At 37.3% G+C, this 24,740-nt stretch overlaps 1 protein-coding gene and 1 long non-coding RNA gene across 4 annotated transcripts in view; one reads left to right on the forward strand and one right to left on the reverse strand.

Annotated features, from left to right (window-relative positions):
- Window positions 1–24,740, forward strand: part of Eip74EF (Ecdysone-induced protein E74) — a 276,463-nt gene that overhangs the window by 169,711 nt on the left and 82,012 nt on the right. The gene's annotated exons all lie outside the window — the stretch shown is intronic.
- On the reverse strand, window positions 19,856–22,329 carry LOC140747053 (uncharacterized). Its single transcript, XR_012102842.1, has 2 exons — window positions 20,898–22,329; window positions 19,856–20,418 (listed from the first exon to the last, which is right to left on the reverse strand). It is a non-coding gene; the product is annotated as an uncharacterized LOC140747053 (long non-coding RNA).

Here is a 24,740-nt window from a genome sequence, read left to right on the forward strand (position 1 = left end):
TCAAACCAGTACCCTTACCATGAGTTTTTACGTTTTGACAAATATGACTGTTTTGGTATTTGTTTACGTATTGGCCCATACTATTTCCAACTTCTGATACAATCCGCTAGGGGCGCTGATTGGAAATTGCATGGGCAAATACGTAAACAAATACCAAAGCAATCATATTTGTCAAAACGTAAAAACTCCTGTAAGGGTACAGAACACAAGATCATTCTGCTTAATAACAGCAATGTTAAGCAGACTGCTGTTATTAAGCAGAAATAGTTGAACATCAGATTACGTGTTCTTTCGGTATTTCAATTTCATAAAAAATATTTAACATAATCTCTCGACTTTAACTATACGAGTATAAATAAGAGTTTGCCTGAACCTTCACGAGCTCGTAAGCGATAAGCAAGCTTAGTGTTAATGGTTACCCAATAACGTGTGCTTATACGTATAACATAAGCTGGAATATTGACGGAGTGTGGCAGAATAGATCCTAAGCTTGTTTTGTATACCTTCCTATAATTGGTTTTCGTTTTTGTACTGGAGAAATGTGGCACGTTTGGGGTTTCAGTAATCTAATCTAACGTCGCCCATTCTTCGGATAATTCTAGAAAAAACTGTAATGAAACAATAATACCAGACTAGGTCAGAATAATTAACTCGAACCGAGGCGTAGAAATACAAAATTGTTGAAATAACAAACGTATTTTTGGCAAAACATTTTGGTTAAAAGCTTTTTCCACATTGCAGTACTAGGAATCCTGCGTGACCTACAGTTCTACTTTAACTATAATCTAACCAAATAGTTTGAAAAGCATTTCTACAGCCTAGTATACAGATTAATATCTACCTCCGATTGCCATTATCCGCTCCTTAGATCCTACAGCTTTATATAGAACTAGTTGACCCGGCAAACTTTGTACCACCTCAAAATCTATTTATCAAATATATTTCATATAAAATATAGCCTATGTTACTCGTGGATAACGTAGCTTTCGAATGGTGAAAGAATTTTTAAAATCGGTCCATTAGTTGAGCCTATTCATTACAATCAAACAAACAAACAAAGTTTTCCTCTTTATAATATTAGTATAGACAATACGACATCAAAAAGGAAATCAAACATTAATTCTACGACAGTGCGGCCACAGACCAAAGGTTTAAGTATTTATAATATTAGACTTAATATGACCTAATATAGATTATTATAGAAATATGAAGCGTATATACAATAGGACCTTTCGACACCAATATCCCGCCCTAGTAACATAACGGTTAAGTTATGTTGACATAACCTCCGCTAAACCTCAATAATCCAATTAGGTCTGAAAAATTAATAGACTCGTGCAAATAGTAACAAAAAAATTGGCCAAGTGCAAGTCGAACTCGCCTGGAGGGTTCCGTAGCACCAAAATTTTGTTTGTTTTTCATTCTTAATATTTGTTATTATAGCAGCTGTTGAAGTTTATGCTTTGTAAAATTTAACTGTCTACCGATTATGGTTAAATAGCTAAAGCGAAAAATATTTTTGTTATATGATGTAACTAAAAACATGGGATTTCCGCAATTTTCCCTTGGACATGCTAGGTACAGGACATGCTACAAGACGTGCTTGGTACTAAATTTTAAACTTGTGTTCACTGGAGGTGTCCTGTAGATTTTGATGCCCTTGTGAGTTTTGAAAATTTGCTGAAATTTGCCGCATAAACGGCTATATCTTTTGATTGCTTTGGCTTAGAAGTTTTATTTTTTCACACCTCCAAGGGACTGTAGACCTGAATATCTGTTATAAATTTCAGCTTAATACCTCCAAGCGTTTCTGAATAAAATAGCCTTGACAGACGGATGGACGGACAACAAAGTGATCCATAAAGGTTTCGTTTTTCCCTTTTGAGGTACGGAACCCTAAAAACGGGTTATCTCCAGAGGACCGCTCGCAGACACTGTTTAAACTTGTTCTCTCAAACAATGTATCGTGGAATTATTTGCGATGGACTTTTATAAAACATGAAACGAGTAGGGTACGAAACCTATCTGATATATATTAATATTAAAATAGGCATACGCAAAATTTTGTCATAATTTTATGTAACAATGCTAACATACATAACTTTTGTGTATGAAAATTATTATTCCACTACTGGGCACGAGTCTCCTCTCAGAATGAGAAGGATTAGGCCACAGTCCGCCGCGCTGGCCAAGTGCGAATTGGTGGACTTCACATATCTTAGAAAAACTTTTTCAAAGGTATGCAGATTTCATTACGATGTTTTCTTTCACCGTTTAAACAAGTGAAGTGTTTTGAAGGTGGTAGAACCCTTTGTGGTTCGACTCCGGCGGCACCACCGCCACATCTATTTCTACCTAATAACAGCAGTGTTAGGCGCTACTGTGTTCCGGTTTGAAGGGTGTGGTACGGGAGACAGACTTTTCCGAGGCGTTCCAGCTTAGTCCTCAGGGGTAGCGGCGCATCTGTGGCCGACCTCAGGTACGAATATCTAATCCTATCTGGGGTTGATTACAGATGCCCATGGGTGGCAGTAGCCACTTACCATCAGGTGGACTGCATGCTCGTCTGCTACTCCTATATTTTAAAAACAAGTGATAACTATTTCTGATACGCACATAAGTTTGAAAATCAGAAGGGCGTGCCTGGGATTTTAATATCCCTTAATCAAGAGGCCGCGTTTCGTCACCACTAGGCTATAACTGCGATGATCTACGTGATGCTCCATGTAACGTTAACGCTATCAATAATTCTCTCCCAAAACACAGACTGAGATTTAAATGGAAATTTCCAACAGATTTTTACTTAATAGAACCAATTACACCGTCCGAAGCGCGACAATAACTTCTCTTCGAGCAAGTCATTAACATCTATTTCTGTTTCTGTAAATAGAAAACATATTGCGAAGTTAGCAGAGTGGGTAGAATTTAATAGAACATTGGAAGGTCGACTCATGCTACGTTTGAAGCTCAAAGGAAAAAGTGACGCCCACACTCTTCAGGCTTCTTACTTAAGATTTTGTTTAAAGTTTCAAACTAGCTTCCATGTTACATGTATACTTTGCCATTCAACATGAGCATTCATTGACTCTTAAACAATATTTTATGTAACCGGAATTCATACTCATATGAGCGGAATAAAATATTCTTCAAGAGTTATGTTTCAACATAATATTTAACGATATTTTTTCGTCATATCTGTTCATTGTCAATTATCACTGTTCCACTGCTGGGCACAGGTCTTCTCTTAAAGCGAGAGGGATTTAGGCCATTTAGGTTATTTTCTGTTCTGTACATATTTTTACTACAACGCAGTCCACCTGACGGAAGCGGCAACAGCCGTCGATGGACATTAATAACTCCTGATACGATTAGAGTCAAACCTGAAGTCGGCCAAAGTTTCGATGCTACCCTAGGCTCACGAAGTAACGATATCTTTTCCTTACCACACCCTTCACACTAAAACTCAACGCTTAATATTTTTGTTATTGGGCAGAAATAGGTCTGACGAAGGTGCCTTCAGTGTAGATCTGTAAGCAATAATGCTAAGACGAAGCGAATCAAGTTAACTCTCAGGGGCAAAAACGTCTATAATAGCTAGAATAGATGTCGGTAATCATTTATGAATAGAATAGGAGCCCTAATGAAGTCGATTATAGGTATACTTCACATAATATAAATTGGAATGCTTAGATCCTATGTGAATGTTGTCGTTAACCCATTACTGTCCTGCTGGGCACAGGTCTCCTCTCGAAGTGAGAGGAGTTTAGTTGCGAATTGGCAGACTTCACACACGGTTTAGTTTTGTATAAATAAATCATAAAGATTTCTTTAAAAACTAATCGATGTCCGTGCCGAGTTCGAACCTCGGACACCTTGATTGAGAGAATATGTCACAACTATAATTCTTAAAAAAATTATGTAATCAAAATCCTAAAAGAAAAACTGAATATATCGCAGACGGATTTTATTTTTACATTTCACCAACGCGAAAAAGACAACTCGGGTGTTTTAAAAAGACGAGTGTTGGTGTGTTACATTCATAATTTTATTTTCCTAAGTATGGAACAGCTGACGTCGCGTCGGAGCGACTGGGGCTCGCATTTAATATTTATGCGGACGAAAAGCGAAAGTGTTAGTTTCTGGGTGGTTGGTCGTGACAGCCACCGAAATCCCGTCACAATATGGGATCTCCCCATGTAACGCACGGCTGGCGCGGTCCCTCAACACTTTAAACGTTCCCACATAACCCGACCGTTAGACACGATTATATGCGAAAGGCTTCCGAGACGCCCGCCCACCGCCCTTCGTCTGAAGGTCGACGGGGAGGCCGTTCACCCCCGTCTACACCCACAAAACACCACCGGGCTCCAAATTGTTTCTATGTGTGCTACCCGACTTTTCTACTGAATTCACCGACGCCTCACCACCTCGGCGGGTATTGTTATATAGAACACGCAACTGTGTGTGTTCTAAGGCTTTGAAAACGTACGCAGGTGTGCTGGTTTTCCTTTTAATAGATTCGATGTATGTGTGAACGGCATGCCATTAAAATTGAATGTTGCGTGATTGTTTGGGTGCTCGCCTATCATTTGGCTATTTTGTTTCAGTTCCTAGCTTCCCGACCGGCTGGCGAGGGACGCCCACGCCCAGCCTTTCAGCGGAAATAATTTGCCCTGAAATACAATTTCTGGAAATAAATCCCAATTAGCAACAGTTATTCATTAGAATTTAATAGATTTTTTGACGATTGCTAGCGGATATTACTGTGATTTTTACGACTGTAACCTTTAATTAAAATAAAAACAGTAATTCCAGCTACATAAATGAATATCGGTTTAAAAAGACAATGAGGTGAAATATAATTGAAACTGTTTAATTATAGAATTTTCCAGAATTAATCAGGTCCTATGTCGGAAAATTCATCGTAATAAACCGGTAAACGCCTACTAGTTTTTCAGGAGGGTGATAAAGCTCAGATTTAGGTTTATTTAAATCACCTCCAAATACAGTATCCATTTGTAGTTAATGATATAACACTAACAATATAATTTTTGAAAAGTTTTAATTCATAAATCTTCAAAATTATAACTAACACGAAAATAATTACCACTTTGATACTAAAAAGGCAAATAAAATGTTAATGAAAGAAAATACAGTACAAACTCCTACTTCTGGAGTACCAATGATCAGTAAATGTATAAGAATTAGTTTCATTGTAACTCAATAATAATTTCAGTAATAAACTGGCGAATGAATCACAAATATCAACCGGCAGACTTCCGATTCCTCATCCCAGTATATTCAGGCGAATAATTTCCCCACAGCCTACCTACCTCCCTGCGTTATGTACATAACGTTATGTACTAACCTTATATACCTACATTGTAACAACCAGACAGACGTATCGAGCGATAAATCAGATATGTAACGTTTTCTCACAGAATGCCCAAAAATAATGTGATATACCTGAATGGTCGTCCTATTCCGCCCATTCTTATTTATGCTTCAAACGGTACCCTATTGTAAGGATAAGGATGTTTATGATAGAAACGTCTATAAATTATAAATAAACCTTTCTAATCTCCATATGATTGTATCATGAGAACCGCGTACACAAAGAAGATATCCATTAAATATTTCCCGGTCAGGTATCGAACCTGGAACCGAATTATCATACATAGGTGGTTTTAGAACGGTATACCTATGGTGAATGGCTGACATCTGCTGTACAAAACCTCATACATAATTAGGTATGCTCTGTTTTATATATACAGGTGGTAGAACCCTTTGTGGTTCGACTCCGCGGCACCACCGCCACACCTTTGAAAGGTATGGTAAGGGAGACATACTTTTCCATGAAGTTCCAGTTTAGTCCTCAGGAGTAGCAGCGCATCTGTAGCCGACCTCAGGTAGGAATCTAATCCAATCTGGGGTTGATTACATGTCCATGGGCGGCAGTATCTACTTACCATCGGATGGCCAGCAAGCTTCTCTGCTGTTCTTATAAATAAATATGCTATCTACTATAGGCATATAAACTTCCTAGTACTTGACATTATATCGTATTGATTGAAGCGATATGTTGAGCAATATTCAGGACTTTATTATTACTAACCTAGAAGGAAGTTTCCGGATTTCGAGGAAAAAATACACTAAAAACGGTGGAATATAAATATGGGCCAAAAGGAAGAAAACCACGAAATATCTGTAACTTTTGCGAAATTCCAGGAAAATATAATTAAATCCTACAATTCTCGTACATGTTCTTGTATATATCCTGGTCGTTAGAAATATATTCGTTATTGCTTACTTATTATACTCGTATATACATGGGAACCAAACAGTAGGTCATATTATATTAGCCTGAGTACATCAAAATGAAGCTACACAATAAATATACCAGAAATAAACATCTTACGCTCGTTATTATTACTCAATCTATCTAAATTTAGCCTCAAAAATCGAAATTAGACTATACTATCAGACATTTTCAAATGTCGATCTTTGGTCAAGAATATAGATTAATTTTTAATAACAGGCGGTTATCTCTTTTTTTTTTTTTTTTTTTTGGCGCCCAGATGTAGGTGGAAAAAGGGCTGACCCTCTACGGAGAGGGAGGAGCAAAAAATGCGTCCAAGCACTTACAGGCCGCGACGGCCGGTGCCTGCGTCGTGTGGGGCTGACTGAAAGGTCCTCCTGAAGGGAGGACCATCCCACTAAAAACTCCTTTAAGGCATTCGTCCAAGGGGACCGTACAGCCGACATCGGATAGCGACCTCTCGTTTGCGGAGCGAGAGGCGCTAGCGGCGCTCCCTAGAGAGCTACCGCTGGATAGATGACACTGAAGGTGTCAACGTATCATGAATAAGATTAGAATCGTCGGGAAGACGATTCTCTATGGAGAGTTGTACGCCCCTGTGGGCGGCCAGAAGATTCTCCACATCGGTGGAGAGTTTGTTAGGAGCGTCGGTCAAGATATTTCTTGGCCGACGGCAATTGTAACGGGTAGGAAGAGGGGCAGCATAGTCCGCTGCACCCTTGATTAAGGGGTTGGAATGGTTTTCTGAGCGGTCAAAGAACGCTTCAGAGAATTGTCTGAGGACTTGTTGTATTGGAGCGAGCTCCAGGTCGCGGTGGAGGTCAGCGTTTCTGACATACCAGGGGGCATTAAGTGCCCGACGACAAAAGAGATTTTGTATGACCTGGAGTTTATCTAGGATGGTGGGATTCGCGTGAGCGAAGACTGGAGAGGCGTATGTTAACACCGGTCGAATGCAAACCTTATACAGCGTTCGCTTATTCCTGGCTGACAACTTGCTGTGTCTGCCAATCATGGCGTTGAGGCGGCTCATGTAAGAGCGGGCGGTATGGGTGACCTTAGAGACGTGGGGTCTAAAGGTGAGGCCCGGGTCAAGGGTAACTCCTAGGTATTTTACTGTGGGCCTCCATGGAATGGGGGCTCCAAGTAATTTGACGGAGGGCAGGTTGTTTAAACGCCTGCGTTTGTGGTCGAAGCGCATTGCGGAGCTTTTCTCCGCATTGACTTCGATGCGCCATTTCCTAAACCAATCTCCTAACTCGTTGACCGAGCGTTGGAGTTTGGCGAGGACAGATGACTCCTTTTGCCCTTGGATGTAAAGGGCGGTGTCATCGGCGACGGTTATCTCAAAATATTCACCTTTTTATAGTTCCATTATGCTGAGAACCAACCTCAGGACCAACCCATTTGTTCGTGGATGCAACAATCCCTTCATTCACTGACCATTATTTCACTTAGATTAATTATGTTCTTCATATATTACATAGATATTTAAATATCGAGATAAAGAAATAAGCCTTTAAACACGTAATACGGAAATAGACCGTAAGAGTCATTTGGAATTCGTAAGAATGATGACCTGACTCTTTCGGTCACGTACCGTTTTCGAGCACGAAACTTTCATAGATGTCTTTTTGCATCCCACTGATGGCTGTAAAGCAATATCCCGTATAGAGCTTTACACCAATTCAGATGTTATAAAATTGCCAATAAAGGCGAGAAGGTTTACAGTATGACGGCCTAACAACTCACGGAAGTGCTCATGAAATTTAACCACTAGCGGTCACATGGTTGGACATGGGGGTTAACTTTGTCTTTGACTCCGGAGGCACCACCACCACACCTATTTCTGCCTACAGAAATCTTCTTCAAGGGTGTGTTAAGGAAGACGTACGTATCCAAGACGTGCCAACTTAGTCCTCAAGTGTAGCAACACTTTGTGGCCAACCTCAGGTAGGAATCAAATCTTATCCGGGGTTGATAACAAATGTCCATGTGCGGCAGTAGCCACTTATCTTCAGGTGCCCCGCACTCATTCGTTCCTCATTCGTTTCTCACTCATTTGTTCCTTCAATATCACAAAAAAACTTATGATCTCCACAAGTTATGGACACTTCACGCTGAACTGTAGGTTAAGTAAAACACATTGTAATACAATTTGTAAATTCGCACGTAGTATCACACGTGAGGAATTTGAAGCACATAATTTAGCAACATCGTGATCGCGTGCCAAAGAGCATCATCTACAAAAATGACGTCATAACACATGGAAATTATAGTATTCGTGAAGAAAACGAATTAATTGAAGCATCGGTTAATACACACGTGAGCAGTGTGAAGAATTTTTCATGAATAAGAAATATTTATATTGAGAAAATTATCTCTCATAAATATTTTTTATTCTTGAACTCGGGCTCGGTCATAAGCAGTGATTAAGAAATTTCGCCTCTCATTTGGGTGGTCCTAGCTTCAAAACCTAGACATGCCTCTGATTTTTCAAAATTATCGGCATATTAGAAATTAATTATCACTTGTTGAAACTGTGAAAGTTGCTGAATAAGCATAGAAAACTACTCTCTGTGGAGCTACAGATTTCCAGACATTTATTTTGAAAATTTGTAAAACTCGTAAGACTAAATGAGACTAGAATAATAGACTAGAAGAATATTCACTAAATAGCCCTTAAAATACGTTAAATCTTGATGTATATAATAATATTAATAATTATTATTCATTATAATTTTTAAGATTATATAATGCACATAAAGAGCTATAATTAATTTGCTAAGTAAAACAGAAGTATAAATAACTTAAATGTAACAGCTAAAAGATTACCTTATCAGAAATGAGGTTTTCTACCAAGAAATAATCTATAAGGGAGTAAAAGTAAGTATTTTCGGAAATTTAATCAGGAGAATTAATGAGGATAAAATGGACCATACTCGTTTTCTACTTAGGCTTTTTAAATAGAAATTCACCAATATCAACTCGAAACCACTTTTGCATTACCAATACTAAACTGTACTAATAACTACGCATATATCATTATAGTCATCAACCTATTACTGTCCCACTGCCGGGCACGGGTCTCCTCTCAGAATGAGAAGGATTAGGCAATAGTCCACCGCGCTGGTCAAGTGCGTACTGGTAGACTTCACATACCTTTGAAAACTTTTTTTTCATATTTCTCAGATAGGAAGATTTCTTCACGATGCTTACCTTCACCATTTAAGCAAGTGATAATAAATTTCTAATGTAATACACATATAACTTTGAAAAATCAGAAGTGCGTGCCTGGGATTTGAACCTCGGACTTTTCGATAAAGAGACCGAGTTTCTTAACGACTAGGCCATCACTGCTTAATTTATCTATGTATATATCATTATGTATTATTTCCATATGAACTTGTGTCGCTTGAGACCACAATATCCCAATTCTATGTAAGTTTAGTATGACGAAGATACATAAATAAAATCTCCCTATACAAAAGTTGGTTGTATAACTCACATATATAACGTAGGTATAACATATATGTACCTACGTGAGCAACCTTTACAAGACCTACATATTCGCAGTAATAAATCAGAGTGTAGACGAGACCAAATAGTTGGAACTACGTAATTACTGACTGGTTTCACTGAAAACGGTGTAACTAAAAGCGACAATTTATTTACTCGCTTTTAACGAATTAAATTGTCGTATTGTCTTTTCTGGCCTTATATCTCCTGTAAATACGGATTTTGGTAATAGTCACTACTAGTTTTTCTTACTATGGAAATGAATATCATCCTTGCTCTTTGAAACAAGATATTATTAATTTTTATATGCAAAATTAATTTCAATATGCATCGAACTTGGAAAAACTGTTCCTTTTTCCATATTTCTACATTTCAAAGCTCGGTTCTTACGGAGATTTCGTCGACTGTAGTTAACACATTTTTTATGATATATAAGAAACAAACGAGCATCTAATCCGCCTGATGGTAATGTTACTGCCGTAGATGGACATTGAAAATCATCATCATCATCATCAACTCATAATGTGTACCACTCCTGGGCTCGGGTCCTCGCAGAATGAGAAGGAAGGACCATTGAAAATCAATTATTATCAACTCTAAATAAGATTGGAACAAATGGGAACTTAAAGTCGGTGGGATACACCAAATATTTTAATCTTGTCAGTTAGGACAAGTAGACAAAAAGTATATACAATATTTCTTTATTTTTATCGCCCATATTATTACGTTTGTGGTCAAACTGGTCCTAATCCGCGACACACAGTCCGTACTAACGACAAGGACTACAATTATCACTCTCATATATATATTCATGAGCGTCATTTTAGGGTCCTCTAGCCCTCTAACAGAGTCTAATTAATAGGTGGATTTAGAACTGTGCGTATGGCCGTTACTTTAATTAAAGCCTTTACCAAAAAAGCCTTCAATTGTAATACAAATTGGAAGCCGAAAGGGATCTCCAATCGATTTGTTTCAGTATATTATGTAATACTCTAAGTAAAAGATGTACGCATTTTTGAACATTTTTTTGTTAAATTTTTACTTAAATTTTGCGAATTCTGTAATTGTTAATGACAAATATGTTGATACTCATGTCTATTATTTATCAAAACTGCCACAAGAGAAGTTCCAACTTAGTCGTAAAGCAATATTTTGTAACCCGTAGGTATATTGCCCGTAATCTATCAGTCGACATTAGACAATCTCTGCCTAATTACAAATTTTCAAATTTTAACGTATAGCAGCCAGAAATTGGATAGTATTAATAATTACCAGCGTATTCAGTGCTATCCTAGTTCCAGTTATTACTGTATTATTATTCCAGTTATTACTAGTTATAACCAGACTTACTTTGAATATGGTTTCGGGATCCTTAGGAGCATGTTAGCCGACTGTGGCTTATAAGTTATAACGCACGAAGCCGATAACAACTTGACTTCGAAATGAATAATTAATTGGTTTCCTTTATGAAATATCAAGCACTCCAAAGCCGAAACTAACTTCATCTCAACATCATGAAATGTAAATTAGCGTGATTAATATACGTATTCTAGTCTATCGATCTATGTTTGTCTGGCTTGGTATAATAACGGGTCGTGGGTGAGGGCTACCAGGGGCGCAGATATCAAGGGTAGACTCGAAACAAAGAGACATTGAAAATCCGGTATATTTTATCAGGATTTTTTTTTACACAAGATTCATGTAGCAAGCGAGAATGCAATCGAAATGCAAAAGAGAGGTGGTCACTGCCGTCCATATAGAATAACCGACGCCCTAACTTAATATAGAACAAGGGTTCTAACTGAAGCAACCAACCTTCGTCAGATAACCACTTATAAAACCTTTGACAAAATTCAACAATTGCTATCCAGCAATTACAACTGCGATTAACGACTCGTTATACCCTGATATGAAAACACCATAAAATTCAACCACTAATGGTCACCCATCCACCTCCCGACTGCACCTAACGTTGCTTAACTTTATAAATCAGCCTCAACTCAAGACGAACGACTACGCCATTCATATTAATATATAAATAATGTAATATACGTACTTACAAAGAATACTGATCTGGATATTACTTTCTCCAGACAAAATATACAAAAGCCTGGCGTAGGCACATCTAATAAACAAACTAGAACAAAGAAGCGTTTCTGAGAACTTAGCTCCCAGAACTTACGCTGAACATTATATTACTATCTATAATATTCTTGCAAATATTATGAAGTGAACAGATATAAAATTACCTATGATAAAAATTACTTCGCAACTTTCAACCACGTAAACCAATAGTGAACCAACTAAAAACTCCTTAAAAAGGTAATTACATGCAGGTGATATAGCACAACGTCATACAAAAACAAACATCATCAACCCATTATTGTCCCTCTGCACTGGGCACGGGTCTCCACTCGGAATGAGTTTAGGCCATAGTCCACCGCTGACATATTAAGAAGGTGGTAGGATCCTTTGTGGTTCGACTCCGGCGGCACCACCGCCACACCTATTTCTGCCTCATAACAGCAGTGTTAAGCGCTGCTGTGTTCCGGTTTGAAGGGTGTGGTAAAGGAGACATACTTTTCCGAAGCGTACCACCTTAGTCCTCAAGAGTAACAGCGCATCTGTGGCTGACTTCAGGTAGGAATATCCAATCCTATCTGGGGTTGATTACAGATGTCCATGGGCGGCAGTAGCCACTTACCATCAGGTGGACTGCATGCTCGTCTGCTACTCCCATATTAGATATAAAAAATACATAGCAGCAAATATCAACAAAATCGGCATAGCATTATCAAGATAATATTTATCGAAATAAAACAATTCGTTTCGTAATGTAATTACAAGTCTAATTGGTACGGCTAGAATTAATTAACAATTCTTTTCATACCCAAAAGCCTAGAATTTATAGACCTACTCGTGACGTCACTTCCCCGCCACCATATTTCTTCCAGTTTCCTGTTTACGCGACGAACGGAATTTTTGTAAACAACTTTTTTGATTAACACCTGAAAAATTGTGTGCTCAAGCAAATTTTATTTAATTGTGAAATACATTTTAATAAATGTAAACGTCTTAAAATCAATGTTTTTAACTAAAAATAACTTAGTGTGTTTACCCATTTAGGTATATTTATTTGCTTAAAATTATTTATTTAAGTACTTATTCTAAATACATAAAACAAACTCAACGTTAAATGATAAAAACAAATATGGTTTCTTGCACCGCTGTGTCTCCGTCTTTCATAACTTCACTAGAATTACTGCCGAAGACTTATTGATATGTGAGTGACGAATACGCGAGTGCTTATAGTCCCCCACCACACCTTTCTAAAGCCATACATTATAAGCAGTGGTATAACTCTTCGTAGCAATGCTTCAACGCCACTACACCTATTCCTTATAGCAACACTTCTGCCGGTTTTCAAGAGACGTTCCAATTTAGTCCTCAAGGGTCGACAGATATGTAATCAACGTCTGTTATTACTTATACAGTTTGGATTAGTCTACATGTCTTAAAATGGCACTAAATAGTGTGGCAGTACTATTATAGTTGCCATAATGAGCATAAATATTTAAGAATATTTTCAACTAATAATAAACCCTAAATATCCACGAATAGGCATTGCTTGTAGCAATTTTATAACCTTAATAGAGTGTTCGTTTTAGCAACCCATTAGAAATAGGTCCGTTATTATTAAACCCATTGTAAAACCACAGGTTATTTATAGATATCTTATAATAAAACTTAATTGTGAAACTAATTTATGCTCTACTCTACTCTACTAGCGGGCAAAGTCATTTTTATCATTCTCCAATATTTTAAATCGTCGAAAACTTTAAACTGTATTTTTTTTGTCACCGCAAATGTTAACTACATAGACAGTTGAATATACCTACAATATTATTTAATTATTTATTATTAATGGAAATAATAATTAACCTTTGTGTTTATAAATAGACATTTTGCTATACCCAGATTTTTTTCGTATTTGTGCACTTTTAACGCCTGTGACAGCTTGACAGTGAGTGTTACGGGAACCTGTCACCGCGCAGTCCCTAGGTGCACTTTGATAGGTCGGAAAGAAACTGTCAAATTGTCAATACCGAATTCCGAAAATCGCACGGTGCGGTAAAAACTTGGGACATGTGAGAATTAGTTCTTATGTAGAGATATTTGTTATGTGTATAAGTTCACCGGAGATTACTGGCAAAATATTTGCTGTCAGTTTTTGGGTTTTTTGTCATTGTTTTTGTTATTTAAACAATATTGTGTACATGTCATTATTTTTTCATATGTGTATTAAAAATATATTTTATTCGCTTCAGGTAAGTGCCGTAACAGAAAATGGATCAACCATAATGGTACAGTAAGTAAGCATATCGATTTCTCATTAAATAACAAACGTTTAATTTAATTGAAGTTACTATGATCTAAACCAAAATTTTCAATTAGCCATGTTTATATGAAAGCCGGTAAAATATAATTAAAAGATGTAAACTTAAGATTTTCAATCGTTGGAAAAATGTAAAGGGATTGGTTATTAATAATGGACCATGATTCGTCAATCTTACACAGACTTATCAAAGTTATGTGCACATTAGAAATTAATTACCTATCACTTACTTTAACGACGTGGGAAAACATCGTGAGCAAAACGACACGGTTGAGAAATTTCCATAGAGTTCTCAAAGATGTATAAAGTCTACATAACTTCCTAAACAGTGAGAGATAACCGCCTGATGTTAATAATCTACCTATTCAATGCCTATCACAGATCGAAATCGGACAATTGTAGTTTGTAATAACATTATTATTTTCAAAACTAAAAATCACGCTCTAACAGTTATTGAAACTAAAAAAAAGTCGGTTACAAACATACAAACAAACATACAAACATACAGGTGAAGCTAATAAAAAGCGTGTAAAAAATGACAAACTTCGATTTTTAAGAGGTAAAAATAGATTAATCATTAAATCAAGCACAGGACTTAAATCATTTTTTAAATGAAAATCATGCCCTCGTGGGTGATAACTTATGTACCTTACATATAATAGGTGGATGATGTTTAAGTTTTTGTAGTCTATAACAAATATTATCTATTCCCGATATGTCATAAACCAATTCACCAAATATTTCCTTACATTTTTAAACGACTTCTCAAAGTAAAGAAGTTATTTTTTCAGATTTTTCATGTCAAATAGGTGTAGTCGTCTATTATACTGATTGCAATATTATAACAGAAAGTTACGGAAGCATAAATATTTTAAACGATCAAACCCGGGGGCTTAGCTAGCCAACCAATCAAAGCGCGCAAAACAACCTGCCATAAAGGCAATGGTAGGCAATTTCAAAGGCATAAACAGCACACAGCGTCAATAATTTTATATCTCCTTTCGTGCAACGTACAGCTCCATTCACAAACTTTCGTTTATAGTGTCTGTGTGTGTGTGTGTGTCTGTGTGTGCAGGAAGAAAGTGCATTCTAACTACACGGACGGCTAGGCGAGGGAAACTTGACATTGGCCGACTGCAGCGCGGCTGGGAACGCGATTTATCTCCACATTTGTTAACAGTTGGGTTCACTTGTAGTTTGTGATTTTGTTTTTATATTGCAGAGTTTATATAGATTATTATAACATGGCATTTATGACGACTAGTATTTGATTTCTTTAGTAATAATTGTTTGTAAGGCTTAAAACTTTCGCAATAAATGACGTGCAAAATTTGCTGCAATAATTTTTGGCACGGATTTCGCAATAATGGAACCCTATACCAAGCTCGATAACTTAATGTGACATCTGAAGAATAAAATCTCTCAAAAAATAAACCACTAACGGTCACCCATCCATCTTAGGACCGCGCTAAACGTTGCTTAACTTAGTAGATCAGTTACTACCTATTTATCTTCTAAAATAACGATGCTAAACGAACACGAAATTTGTATTTCTGTATATTTTTATTAATGCTTTACATTTTAATTTAACTACACTTATAAATTCTAAATAAACCTTAGGAACTAAGTTTTGTGATTACATGTTGTGAATATTAACCAAATTCCTTTAAACTAAATCCACAAATAATGGAATCCTAATAACATACTCCACGCGCCGTGCGCCTACGCAGGCAGTACTTGCGCCAGTAAACTTGAAACAGTTCTAGCTGCCCTCTTTCCCTTTCGTAGCGTTTCTCGCGGAATAGGGCCAATTACTTAACAGCGTATACATATAACGTGCAGTGGATTTATGCTTTAGAATGTATTAGAAATGGTTAGTGTTATTAACGTTTTATAGCTAGAAATTGTTTTCCTTTTATACTTATTATAGTTGTAACACTGTGTTACAAGTATAAATCATACTACATACATACACATGTATTTTACGTACATTTCTGCCAGTTCTGATAGATGGCGCGATGAGTTTGATTCCTTTGCTATATTTTAGTGCTTTGGTTGAGATTAAGGGAGATAAAAATTAATTAAAATTCATCAATAACTTCAGCGCATCTGATTTTGAAATTTTCTTAATCAGAACAAAATATATTTTATCACTATCCCTGAGACCTAAATCGAAACATCTCATGAAAATATTTCTTAAAAGATGAAATCACAACAGCTTTTATAAGAATAAAATCCGCGGCAGTTGAACATTTTTTTTCCAAAAAGCTAAGTTTGGAAATGCTTAAACAATTTAACCTAAACTTTTCTCATCCATACATCCATTTTTATAAATAATAAAATCTACTATTACATACATCATAGTTACGAAATTAATACACATATTCTGTTCTACAAGAGCTGTAATATAACTGCGACAGAAACAAAAGCTTAATTAGGTACCGTGGGCCCAGCCTGGCCTAGTCTAGACTCCGTCCTTGGAGAGGCCTTGTGGCCCGCGGCGCACATCTCGAGAATTCTGAAGGATTATTTATTCATAAAATAGGTACTTAGATTCAAAGCTAAGACCTGATCTAGGTTTCAGACACGTCTACGTTGTATTGTGAGCTGCCGTCTGTACTGTGGTTTGAGTATAAAGTACGTTTGAGAGATATATAGATTTTGTAGAATAAAATAGTGGCGAAATCAGGGTCAATTTGTCATTTCTCTGCGGAAGTACAATAGCTCCACCTATCGCTACCTTACAACACTAACTAGTGTTATGCTACTGCTCTAGTTTGAAGGTTGTGATAAAGAAGAGATACGAAGCGTTCCAACTTAGTTCTCAGCTATGGTAACGCGTCTGTGTTGGTTATAAGATAGGACTCCGTCAGGAAGAGATATGAGGCGTTTAAACTTAGTTCTCAAGTATATCAATGCGTCTGTGGTGAATATAAGACTCTATATAAATGGTCATTAATGCCTACAAAAGCATACATGATCATTTACCATCAAACGTTCTGCGTACTCCTTTGCACTTGTAATTTAATATAAAAACTAATAAACGTAGCATTCCCAATAAACGCTTCAGTTAATGAAGTTAAAAACTGTAGCATGGCAGAAAATTAGTTTAGTTATCAGCATCTATAACTACGTAGAGCTTTTAAATTCATAGAGCGAATTTATTTACGCGACTCTACAGATTTTACAGGCTACAAACGTTATATTCATTTCTGACATACTCTACAACTTTTTATACGTTAAATATTCTTAGGTTTCGTAGGTAAAAGTAAAACTAGGTCATATTTTAGTTACTAAACGTATAAAGAAATCGTGTACCGGAATGTAAATAGCTGTCATTTTTCCGAAAGGACTAAGGGTGCTTACAAACTAGACGATTTAAGTCGGACAGTTGCCGCACGACTCACGATAGTCGGTTGCCGTATTTACAAGAATGGTGTTTTGCGATGGACTGCTCTCGCACGTTCTTGCGTCGAATCATTTTGTAAAAAAACTAATAATTAGTAATTACAAAAGAAAATAAAACTGAAAGCATGCTTGCCGCTAGCCACTCACCATTTAAAAGAAACCAACGACATTGTTTCCGATGTTAACTACCGGTAGTTTTTTTTATTTATAATATAGGGTTAGCTGACGTGCATGTCCACCTAACGGCAAGTGGCTACTGCCGCTTATGGACATCTGGAATAAACTCCAAATAGGATTAGATATTCCTACCTGAGGTCGGCCACGATTGCGCCGCTTCCCCTGAGGACTAAACTTGAACGCCTTGTTAAAATAAGTCTTCCTTACCACACCCTTCAAACCAGAACACAGCAGCGCTGTGTTATAAGGCAAAAATAGGTCTGGCGGAGATACCGCCGGAGTCGAACCACAAGGGGTTACTATTATTAGGGGTTATTAGTATAGATCTACCTCGGCCCGTGTCTGACACTTTCAATATCTGTAGATATGAACGGGGCCTTAGTCTGAACCATCAGTGGTGTGCGTTCGAGCGTGGTGCCCTACGCCCGATTCCCAACTTTTGTAAGAAGCCGCCATATATTCGCCCCGCTTTGTATTCACTCAACAACTTCACACATAAATTACTAACATATTCCTATTAAACTGTAATGAAATATGCCCAAATATGTTGGAAGCGTTTATTTAGCTTGATATTTTTCGTAATAATAGGTATATATCAAGGTGAAGTCTGTATTACAATTTTTAAGGTAGAGACGATCTGTAGTTCGAGTCCAGAGGCACTACAGTCATACTTATTTGTGCTTTACAATATGTCTAAGCGTTAAACGCTGCTGTGTACTGTACCATGAGTTTTTACGTTTTGACAAATATGTCTGTTTTGGTATTTGTTTACGTATTGGCCCATACAATTTCCAATTTCTGGTATAATCCGCTAGGGGTGCTGATTGGAAATTGTATGGGGAAATACGTAAGCAAATACCAAAACAGTCATATTTGTCAAAACGTAAAAACACATGGTAAGGGTACTGGTTTGAAGTGATCTGGTTTAAGTTTGCTACGTATGTGTTAAAAAAAAAGAGTAATAAGTTGCAATGAACCGAAGTATCTCTACTTTGTCCCACCCTTCAAAACGCAACACAGCAAAACTTAACACTGCTATATATTTTTTAAATATATGGTACAAAACATTCTACTAGAAAATAGAAGACCTCGTCATACCCAAAGATATTACTTACATATATTTTTTCTTATATCCTACTTCAAAATATAGGACAAGTCAAGATTGCTACCGGCCTCATATCTACGATTTAATATAATATTGCGATAACAAACGAGTGAAAAAGCAATAGCTCTAATGTATCTAACCAGTCTATTACTTTTATGGAGATCTCTACGCCATTTTGTTAAGAAATGTCAGTAAGGGATAGCGATCTGAGATCGATTAATCGAAGAATCGATCTTTTGAGCCAAAAAATCGATTATTTTAATCGATCTTAAGTCGATCTTTTCAACCAATTGAATGTGTTATAGATATTTTTTACTAATGGATTCGTATTTCAGTGCTTGTTTGGTCTGGAGTACGTTTTTTTTTGCTATCTTCGCCCGTTTTTAGCTCAAAAGATTTTCGTTTTTTGGAGAATCGATTTATTGCACTTTGATTCGAATCGGTTCAGGAATCGATATTTTTCAGAAAGAATCGCCATCCCTAACGTCAGTAATACACGCACGAGCGCGTATGTCCCATATTCTAAATCACACCAAAGGATGGCAGGAAAGGAGTTGAAAATATTGGATTCAGACGCTTTTGGTGCTGAAAGTAGGTTATACGGCCGCGTGGGCGACCGGGCATAGTATGGGAAATGATATTAATTTTGGCGCAACGTAAATATATAAAAAAAATCCAAATAAATTACGAAATATCCAAGCTCGAAATTGCGGTCAAATTCTGCCTGTTAAACTCATCTTGTTAAATCAATTTAACGACTTACTAATCGTGTTACCTTCCATTACTAAATGAAAAACATGTTAATAGTTGCGCTGCGCTTCTCGTACCACAAATAAATCGTCAAATATTGACCATAGGCAAAAAAGTTATTACACATTGTTCAGTATGAGGGGGCTTCAGGTTTATCTACTCAATAAAAACGAATTCGAACTTTCTATCGTGTGCGAAGAACAATTTATTTCAAAGTGACAACGGCATCCGCATCGGCTTCTTTCAATATGTAGGCAGACGCTCACTAGATGGCGCTACCGGTACCGTTTCTGAACATGCCCCCGGCCTTGGAAGAACCCTCTTCCAACGGTATGTCATCCTTCACTGGTGCGGCATTCTCCGTTGGTGTGGCATCCTCTGATGATGTAGCATCTTCCATTGGTAAAGCGCATATCTTCGAAAATGGCCTCCGGACAGGCCCCATTGAAGTTGTAATTTCGGCGACACGAGACACTCCGTCAGCACCCGGGAACACTCGATTAACTCGGCCGAGACGCCATTTGAGGGGTGGTAGATTGTCCTCTTTGACTAGAACCAAACTACCCAAAATAATGTCGTCCTTCTTCAATTTCCATTTGGTTCTGATCTGAAGCTCCGAAATGTACTCTCTGGACCAGCGACGCCAGAAATGTTGCCGCAGCTGCTCCATACGACGATAGCGAGACAGTCGCGACGGGGTTACGTCTTCCACGTCTTCTGCAGGCAGCGCAGTTAACGGTCGGCCTAGAAGGAAGTGACCAGGCGTAAGTGGAGTCAAATCGGTAGGATCAGTGGATAAGGGTGATAGAGGGCGAGAATTAAGAATGGCCTCGATTTGTGCAAGAACCGTGCTAAATTCTTCAAAGGTCAAATTAGCATTACCTACGATGCGTCGTATATGATATTTAACCGACCTTATCCCACTCTCCCATAGGCCTCCAAAGTGTGGTGAGTATGGGGGAATAAAATGGAATTGAATTCCATCATTAGAAGCAAAATCGACTATTTGTTTGTTATTATTTGACAAAACTGAAGAAATTTCTCTAGCAGCACCCACAAAATTTTTACCATTATCCGAATAAACAGCATTCGGCTTACCCCGTCTGCTGATAAAACGTTTAAGTGCTAAAATATAGTCGTCAGTAGACAGACTGGTAACTAGCTCCAAATGCACGGCCTTGGTAAGAAAACATATAAAAAGACATATATAACCTTTTACTAACCTGGAACCTCTGCCTTTTCGATTTAAAATCATCACAGGTCCCGCGTAATCCACACCAGTTCGTTCAAATGGAAACCCGGGGTCCAAACGATTAGCTGGTAAGTTTCCCATTATTGGGGTTAAAGTCCTGCCCTTTATACGGGTACAAGTGATACATTCACGCACTACTTTCCTAACTAGGTTTCTTGCACTCAACAACCAAAAAAAATCACGTAAACTGGATAATAGCAACTGAGGACCGGCGTGAAGTAAACGCAAGTGTTCATGCCTAACTAGTAAAACTGATAATGGATGTTTGCTACATAATAGTAACGGGTGTTTCTTATTGTAATTAAAAGTAATAGAATTATCAAGTCTTCCTCCGACACGAATTAAGTTTTGCGCATCTAAAAACACATTCAAACCGGCTATACGATTCATTTCCTTAGCGTTTGTTTTAATAGGTAGATTATTATTACTTAAACACCTGTATACGTCCGGAAAGGATTCACTCTGCGCGCATTTAACTAGCAAGCATTGCGATCTATTTAACTCGTCCACAGTTAAGACACCGGTGTGCGGAATGAATTTGTCGCTGCAATCGAAGCGGCTACGTAGGTTATTTATAAAGCGTAGTACATACGCCCATACACGTTTAAGTTTAATAAAAGACGAATATTTATTGAATTGTATTAAATTACAAGATTGAACACAAACATGATTTAACGTTTGACCTTTTAATTCAGGTAAATTATTCGAGTTAATTATATTGTCGTGTAAATAATTATGAGAAAAATTATTATTATTATCGTGTAAAAAAGATGGACCGTTCCACCATAAGTTGCTGTTATTTAATAAATTAAGAGATAGACCCCTAGACAACAGATCAGCTGGATTATCTTTGCTTTGAACATGTAACCATTTTGAGTCGTTTGTCAGTTCATTAATTTCTGTAACACGGTTCTGTACAAAAGACTTTAACAAATGTGGTGACATGCTAAGCCAACCAATGACAATTGTCGAGTCCGTCCAGAAGTAGACATTAGTGAATGTTAGCCGTAATGACTCAATTATTCTTTTATATAACTTTGCTCCTACCAGAGCACCGCAAAGTTCCAATCTAGGAATTGTTAATGATTTTAAGGGTGCTAGTTTGCTCTTAGCACAAAGTAACTTAACTACTACTTCTGAGTTATTGTTATAGGTACAAATGTAAGCGCATGCTCCATACGCATATTGTGAGGCATCAGTAAAAATATGCAGTTCTTTGTGCTGTACATAATTACTCATAACATGACGTGGAATCTTTAATTCGGATAAACAATCTAATGATTTAATAAAATTTTCCCACGTAACAGCAATCTTGCGTGATACTGGAGTATCCCAATCGAGTTTACTAAGCCATAGCTGCTGTAATAATATTTTTAAAATAATGACTGCAGGAGAAAGTAGACCTAATGGATCATATATTTACGAAATAGTAGATAGCATTTGTCGTTTAGTTAAGTTCGACCCATTACTAAAGTTATTAATCTTGGTAGTGAAGTATAATTCATCAGATTCATTATGCCAACCTATACCAAGCGTTTTGTTTTGCGTGTGTTCACCTACAAACTGACGAGATAACGCGTTACGAGTGACGTCAGAATTAAATGTCCATTTGCGAAGTAAAAAACATCCAGACTGTAAAACATTACTTATTTTATTACACATTTCTAATAATTGTTGGTGATCATCACTTCCCGTAATTAAATCATCTACAAAAATATCCTCAAATATAACACGTGCTATGGCCGCATCTTTACAATCCAACCCGAGCTGCCGTATACAACGCATACTAAGGTAAGGCGCCGACGCAGTCCCATAGGTGACCGTATTGAGTTGGTATACTTTCAGTGGATCAGTCGGGTTCTCTCGCCAAAGTATGAGCTGCAGCGACCGTTGGTCCGGATGGACTAGAACCTGCCTAAACATCTTTTCCACATCTGCGCAAGCTACGAATTTAAATTGCCGAAAACGTAGAAGTATAGAAAATATGTCAGTTTGAAGTGCTGGTCCTGGTAGTTGGATATCATTAAGCGATTTACCAGAAGTAGATACTGCACTAGCGTCAAATACCACTCTTAACTTAGTCGTATTGCTATCTTTGAGAACACCATGATGAGGCAAAAAGAAATTAGGTTTACTTACTTCATCTATGCGAGTCATATGACCTAAAACCTCATATTCCTTCATGAATTCACAGTATAAACGTTTACAATCAGGCGAACGTTCTAATTTACGCTCTAACGAAAGAAATCTGTTTTTTGCTAAAGTGTATGAATCGCCTAATGTACTAGGTGATTCTTTAAGAGGTATCCGTATAACAAACCTACCGTCATATTGACGCTCGGTCGTATTTGTAAAGAGGTCTTCACACAGTCGTTCGTCGCGAGTTAAAACGCTATGTGATGGGGGAATATTTTCAATCTCCCAAAATCGTTTAAGTTGATCGTCTAAGGATTGATTAAAATTACATTGAACGTGATTGAAGTTGCGTTTATTTACCTCCTCCGTATATAATGGGCCAGACAGTAACCACCCTAACTTTGAGTTCTGAATGTATGGACCATTAGTTAATCGAATTCTGTCATCGTTTAATATATCCCAAAAGAGTTCCGCACCAATTAACAAATCAATTTCCGAAGGATTATAAAATGTAGGATCTGCTAACTGGATATTATTCGGAATACGTATAAGATCGGTGCTAATGCTCGCCGAGGGCAAACTGGATGTAATGCGCTGCAGGACGAAACATTTTATCTTTCTAGTAAAATCGTTTAATTTTGAACGTATAGTAATTTCGCATAGTTCATTCGATTGCGTCACAGACTGTGCGACGCCTGAGATATGTATAGTGGACTGTATAGAAGGCGTATTTAATCGTTTTCTTAAATTATTTGAGATAAAACAATGTTGACTACCATTGTCTAACAGCGCTCGGGCTGAATGTATATGATTATCTTGATCGATAATATCTACTAATGCTGTACACAATAACACCGGTTGCAACGAATGCGGCAGCGTTAAATCGCTGTCCGTGTGAAAGGTATCTAAGAATACGGAATGCAGCGCGGTCGACGGGCCAGCCGGAGCTGCACTGTGATCGACGGAGTGCTCGTTGCGCGCACACGTATTAATGTTATTGTATGAAGTATTTAAGTGAAGTAAAGTATTATGTTTGCTTTGACATTGTTTACAGGGCCCAAATAAACAATCGGTAAATGAATGACCCGCGCGTAAACAATTATGACATAATTTTTTGTCGTTTACAAATTTAATTCTATCTTTAACCGACAGATTTAAGAAGTTATAACACGTATAAAGTGCATGATTCCCGTTACACGAAGGACAGTTAGTGACGCGTTTGTAAACATTATTGTTAGATGATTTGCTTTTCGTGCTATTGGATGTAGTAACATAACTATGTGCCTGTGAGTGTTGTGAGTGATGTAGATTTTGTGAACCTTTGTTTATATTAACGACATTTGTGGGTTTATTCACAGGTTTATTATGACTAGCGTTAATCATGTCCAACATATCCGCTTTATTTTTAAGAAACGAAAGCAAATCATCCAACTTTAACTTTGTGCCATCGGATATAGATCCTTTGTAATTCTCCCAATCGCGTTCGGTTGCTGCGTCTAATTTTGTAACAATTAAATAAATAATGATTGTATCCCATGAATCCGTTGGTTCGTTTAATGTTTTTAAAGCGCGTAGGTTTCTTAAAACTGTATCAATCATCTTTCTAATATGCGTGTGGGATTCATGCTTTAAAGGCGAAATAGAAAATAACGATTTTAAGTGGTTGTGTACAAGAAGC

This window comes from Epargyreus clarus, unplaced genomic scaffold (genome assembly GCF_041222505.1).
Source record: "Epargyreus clarus isolate Ecla_fem2 unplaced genomic scaffold, WU_Ecla_fem_2.2 ptg000014l, whole genome shotgun sequence".
In the NCBI taxonomy this organism is placed as follows: domain Eukaryota; kingdom Metazoa; phylum Arthropoda; class Insecta; order Lepidoptera; family Hesperiidae; genus Epargyreus; species Epargyreus clarus.